Source organism: Penaeus japonicus, unplaced genomic scaffold (assembly GCF_977035675.1).
Source record: "Penaeus japonicus unplaced genomic scaffold, GWHDUDI00000001_assembly GWHDUDI00000018, whole genome shotgun sequence".
Lineage (NCBI taxonomy): Eukaryota > Metazoa > Arthropoda > Malacostraca > Decapoda > Penaeidae > Penaeus > Penaeus japonicus.
The window spans coordinates 39574540-39580539 of record NW_028234420.1 but is presented as its reverse complement, the minus strand read 5'-3'; the positions used below and the strand labels follow the sequence as shown (position 1 = coordinate 39580539).

The following is a 6000-nucleotide window of genomic DNA, read 5'->3' as shown; positions in this document are numbered from 1 at the left end:
GATCTTGGTTGTTGCAAATGATGCTGTTGGTCACAAAGTGATCAACTAGATTTATTCAGAAATTTAACAAATTTAGATGGATCAAGAATATAAAAAGCTATGAAACTTTATAGCTATATAGTAAGAGAAAAGTTCTTTGGGAGCAAGACCTCTCAGTCTGCAGATTGGGAGGCCATAAATAAGTCTAATGATTGCCTTTTTAAGCGTTCCATAAACATCATGAACACGGCCCTAGTAGTGTCTGTCGTGTTGCGGTGATAGGTGTCCCGCAAGACAGTAGTCTTGTAGCTAGTCTTGAAGTAGTCTCATGCGGGTAGTGTTTCGGTTTTGTTTTTTAGAAGATGCTGCCTTTTGATGCAAGTAGAAAAACCAAAGATTTAAACTGTGCCATACGTTTTGCAGTGAAAATTACTGCTGTTTTATTTATTTATAATATGTATTCTATTTTATTTAATAACAGTATTGTTAAGTTATTTATTTCTCCTTGTTGTTTTTGTACAATAATGTGTCCTAGATTTTTGAGTGTTATCAACAAAAGTAACTCTCTTGTGTTTTAGGCTTTTAATAATCAGGGTACAATTACTTTCTGAAGCATCGGATAACTTACACGCTTAAGACTGCATAACTTGTTATACCTGCTGATCCTCTAGATCAGTCATCAAGTGTTTAGTCTACAAACATAGAACAAAATCCTAGTCAGAATGTATGAGACATCATGTCAGCCAGTCTGGAAGATCAGCTACATAGTTTGCTGTCTCTCCACTTTCCATTATGATAGTCATAACTGTACTGAATTGCATTTTAGGAGCACTTCAAATCAATGAAGTTTCACTGACCTTGAAAAAATAGCAGTTGTATTTATAGTCTGTATAGGAAAATGTATAAAAAAAAAAAAGAAAAAAAGAAAAGGCAACCAAAAATGTGAAACAAAGTGTTTAAAAGACAAGTGACAGTTCCTTCTGAGAAATTATTACTATTTTGAAGAAGCACTCATTGGAAAGAAGTAATTTTAAGTATTTATTTATTAAAGGTATGATTTTTATTATACAAGTGATAATGTACTTAATGGACCTAGAACAGAGGAGGATTATTGTACAACTGAACGGTTTGTAACAAACAGATTAAAAGGTGTCAAGAAAGTATTAAGAAAGTCATATAATTTGTAAACATATAAAATATTCAGAAGAAAATTGAAGGAAATCCCTCAATAATGCTGTAGGGTTTTATGTGAACTTCAAACTTTTAAAAAATCTATAACTTGCCAAAGTAGTGTGAAATAAATGGTCTTATCATTTCTCAATCGCATTGCATTGTTGTGTAATATACATCTATCTCTAAGCCAAACAATATAAACTGGTCACTGAATTGTGTGTGGCCATACGTTCCAGGTTTATTTTCCAATTCTGATTGGCTTTATATTTTTACTTTCAATAGCCTCTTAAGTAGATACATATATTTTTGACCCTCACCCAGAATAGATTATAATTTATGACTTTTTGTGCTCAATTATATTTGTAAATAGTAGTTAACACATTCATTGATGTAATTTGCTTTAACATTTTAGTGTCACAACAAATGAACGTGAGTGAAATCATGAATCCTTTAATCCTGAAGCTGATTACTTGCCCTCTGAATCTGTATGGAGTGTCGCATTCTCATTTATTCAGGACATCCATTTCATATAGGCCAAGGATATTCAGTTACGGAGGTGAGAGAGATTATTGTTATGATCTTTTATTTTTGCCCTGAACATTGTTTTTTTTTTCTACCTGGAAATGAATAATTGTTATGGTATGTGAGATTTTAAAAGTCAGTCTGCAGAATGGCATATTGCAGTATGTCAAATTTTCATCAGTTTCGAACACAAAAACTTCTCTGCCTTGGCACGCTTCTTTGTAAATAATGTAGTCAACGGTGGCCTCTTCACACAAAATTCATAGTTTTGTTGAATTTCATCTTATGAAGAGGTGTGTAGAACTGTGTGCAATAGAGTATCCAGTCACTTTTTGATGTTGAAATATACAAATGTTAATATGAAATCGTTTCCTTCACACTGCCACCTACTTATCCCAATGATACATTAGTGCACTATATGTTCCTTTACTTGTTTGCAAATTTTAGGCCTTTATATGATGAGCATATGAATTTTGAAGAAAAGAAATTGTATCATTGCATTTAAGGCCAGTCTGAGGCATATGCACAAATTTTGAGTTTATAGAAATAGGTGATGTCAACACCCAGTGTAAGTAAGCACTCATTCTTCAATTAAAATCCTAGATAAATGAAAACTCCAAGCATGAATGTCCAAATAAAGAATGAAACCTGCAGAAGAGTAAAATTGATGGTAAATTGTTGAGTTTCCTTATATATTCAATATCTACAATTTTTAGAAATAGTGGTCCTGTGAATATGTGAAGTCCCATTTTGCATTATAGACCTTTTTTTTCCAATTGCCCCTCAATCTTATTTGCATATGGTCTGAACTTCATCTGTCTAAAGTGGGTTTTGATTTTAAAATATAAATTATACCTTTGCGTTGTGAGTACTTTGATATAAAACTGTTTAGAAGCTTGTATCTTCAGGTGAGAATGAGAATGCTTCTTTTGCTATAGGCATTTATGTATGAGTGTGCATCTATGAATGTTAAAAACACATATATGTGTATAGGAGTGAAGTATACAGAACTTGGTGCTACCACCTTCTACAATTTTCCAATGTTATTTAGAAGAAAACAAAACTATTACATACAGTTGAACATCTATGTTTCTTCATTGGAATAGAGCATTGCAGATGTAAATAAATAGAATTTTACCTGAAGTACTTCACAATATTACTTCATCTCATTCCATTCAGGCACATTGTGTTGGGTACATGTCCAGAGACAATAGAGCCAGTTGTGCCACAACCACAATTTACCTGACATGATGCTTCTAATACCTAAGCTAGGATGAAACATTTAGGATATATGTAAAGATTGGGGTATATTAAATGTTTTTAGTCAATAGATGAAGCAAAAACTCATACACTCATTATAATGCTATCAATTTGTTATCTTTGAAAAGAATAGTAGAAAAAATGTCAATTGAGTCTTCAGGCTGTGCTTTTTTATGAATTGCAAACCAGGATAAGTTTGCACATGAAAAGCCATTTAGATATAGATGTAAAGTAGAAGAAATTCAAAATGGATGCTAAATATTTGAATTAAATTTATTAAACATCATATTTCTGTAGATTATTTGTTTTTTTTAGAGGCAACTTCTGTGAGCATTTGATAAGCTACTGTCTGTAATCAGTTATTATATTGTTAAATTAACAATGCTATTAGCTGTTGTCATGGTATTAAACCCATCATAGTAATATTGATGATGAAGAGATGGCTTGAAATCATATTAGATTCCATCAATTTCCTTTTGAAAAGAATTCTGTTTTTCCCATGACTTTATTGTCATATCATGAATTTGTGTTTTGATATTCTCTCCCAAGTTATGAAACATTGTCACCAATTAAATTAACAGTATGTGCCAGAGGGGAGGAAAAAACACCATGTAAAGATAAAAAACGATGATACAAAATAAAATCTGTGCCTGCATAGAGCCCCTATGACCACCAAAGGAGTGCTTGAAACATAATAATGCAGATGCATATGATAATTAATGGGTAGGTAACGTAATCAAACCAGCCCATTATAAGTGGGAAGGATCAAGCAAGGATGATCAAAAAAGCATTCACAGTGAACCGTCAATTCTAAGAGCCATCCTTGCTTCTACAAAAAAAAAAAAAAGAGAGAGAGAGAGAGAGAGAGAGAGAGAGAGAGAGAGAGACAGACAGACAGACAGACAGACAGACAGACAGACAGACAGACAGACAGACAGACAGACAGACAGACAGACAGACAGACAGACAGACAGACAGACAGACAGACAGACAGACAGACAGACAGACAGACAGACAGACAGACAGACAGACAGACAGACAGACAGGAAGGATAGTGCCTCATGCCGGGGCCATCCTGGGGAACCGCCCGCATTTTGTCAATTACACGAAACTGAACTTGATGAGGGATGGGATTTGATTCAGGCCTCGTTCTTTCACTTCCACTCGTTGGTGGTCCATCTCCTACTGAAGATAGCCAGCCATCTAATTTTCTTTTAAACTCTTCCACAGTCCACTGGGTTAGATTTCTAATATCTTTCGGGACACCATTAAATAGTTTCGGGCCATTTATTAAGAAACCCCCTTTCTTTACATCTCTTGGTTTTGTTGTGTATATGTATATATATGTATGTGTGTGCGTGTGCGTGTGCGTGTGCGTATGCGTGTGCGTGTGCGTGTGCGTGTGCGTGTGTGTGTGTGTGTGTGCGCGTGTTTGCGTGTGTGGGAGGGGGGGTTATTAGTATCCACGCCCGTGTGTTAATTAATTTTACCATTCGAACGATACCACAGAACGAGAACAATGAAAAATTAATGATAATATGTAAAAAAAAGCTAAGGATGATGGTGATATTGATGAGAATCATATGGATAATAACAGTCAGTCGTAATAATGCCAATGATAATAATGATTTCGTATGATGATGACAATGATAATTTCTTTCTATATATATATTACGTAAACAAGGACGAAACACCAATTCAGTTTTCATAATAAATATAACCGTATTTCTTCATGAACAGAAAGTCCCTCCAAACATGTAATACGGATGTATTCATAGAAAGTGGGATATCTTTCCTTCACAGAATAACTGAGATTTTTTAAAGTATAACTATTATATTTTTGACAACACAGTTTATGCTGGTTTGAAAATGTGTAAATTAAAAATAAGTTACGGAATCATAAAGTAATTATTAATACCCTGTTTGATATAGGCGATCATTAAGATTTACCTTTTTTATTGATTCATATTTTTATTTTTAAACTATTAAGACTACATTTACCAATCGTAATCACAGCAGAATTTATAATAGAGTAGATACTTATTAATTAATTAATATTAATTGACTATATTCAGAAAGTATTAAATCTATGATGCTAATAGATTCTAATCGAAACTATATTAAATCCATGATAATGATATTATTGATGTTAATAATGATACGATAATTGTAATAATACGAACAGTAATGATAATGAATATGAAGGTGATAACAAAAAGGACAATAACAATGAAAGTTATGACAGTGATAATTACAATAACAACAACAGCAATGATGATGATAGTGATAATAATAGTAATAATAATGATAGTAAAGGAGATAATATTAATAAAGAGGATAACGATAACAATGATAATGATGATGAATACAATGATGAACGTAATAATGATAACAATGATCATAATGATGATAGTAACTATAATATGAATAAAAACGCGAAATCAATAATAACATTAATAACAATAATAATGATAATAATAATGATAGCAATAATGATAACAGCGCAATGAAGATGGTGATAATAATGATAACAATAATTAGGAGGATGGGAATAATGAAAAAAATAATAATGATAATGTTATTAATGATAACAAAACGATAAGAACAATAATGATAATGATAATAACACTGATGTTAAGGATGATTATATAATGATTATGTTAATAATGATGATACTGATAGTAATGATAATGATAACGTTGATAATAATATATAACGGAAATGATAACATCAAGGGTAATGATAGTAATTATGATAATGATAATAATTATGATAGCAATAATAGAAATATCATAGTGACAGTATCAATATCAATAATAATGATTATAATACTTGTGATAAAGATAGCAGTAATGATGATGAGAATAACATTAATATCACAAGAGTCACAATAATAGCAATACAAATCCCTAAAAAAATAACAAAAAAACAACCAAACGAAAAATCAACAACACCCACGCCATCTATTAACCAAACGCGGAACTAAACTCCCCACCGAAGCTTCTCACATCAAGTTGCCAAATACCCCTTTTTTCCGCGTATCTTTCCCTTCCCCTTAGTCCGCTG

At 32.3% G+C, this 6000-nt stretch overlaps 1 protein-coding gene across 2 annotated transcripts in view; it reads left to right on the top strand.

Moving 5' to 3' along the window:
* The window catches only part of LOC122255473 (uncharacterized), a 20767-nt gene extending 18728 nt beyond the window's left edge, over positions 1-2039 (top strand). For both annotated transcript variants that reach the window (XM_043019548.2, XM_043019547.2), the window contains exon 3: positions 1-2039. This exon is cut by the window's left edge and continues 1383 nt beyond it. The gene's annotated coding sequence lies outside the window, so the exon portion shown is untranslated.
* Positions 2040-6000: the final 3961 nt, after the last annotated feature.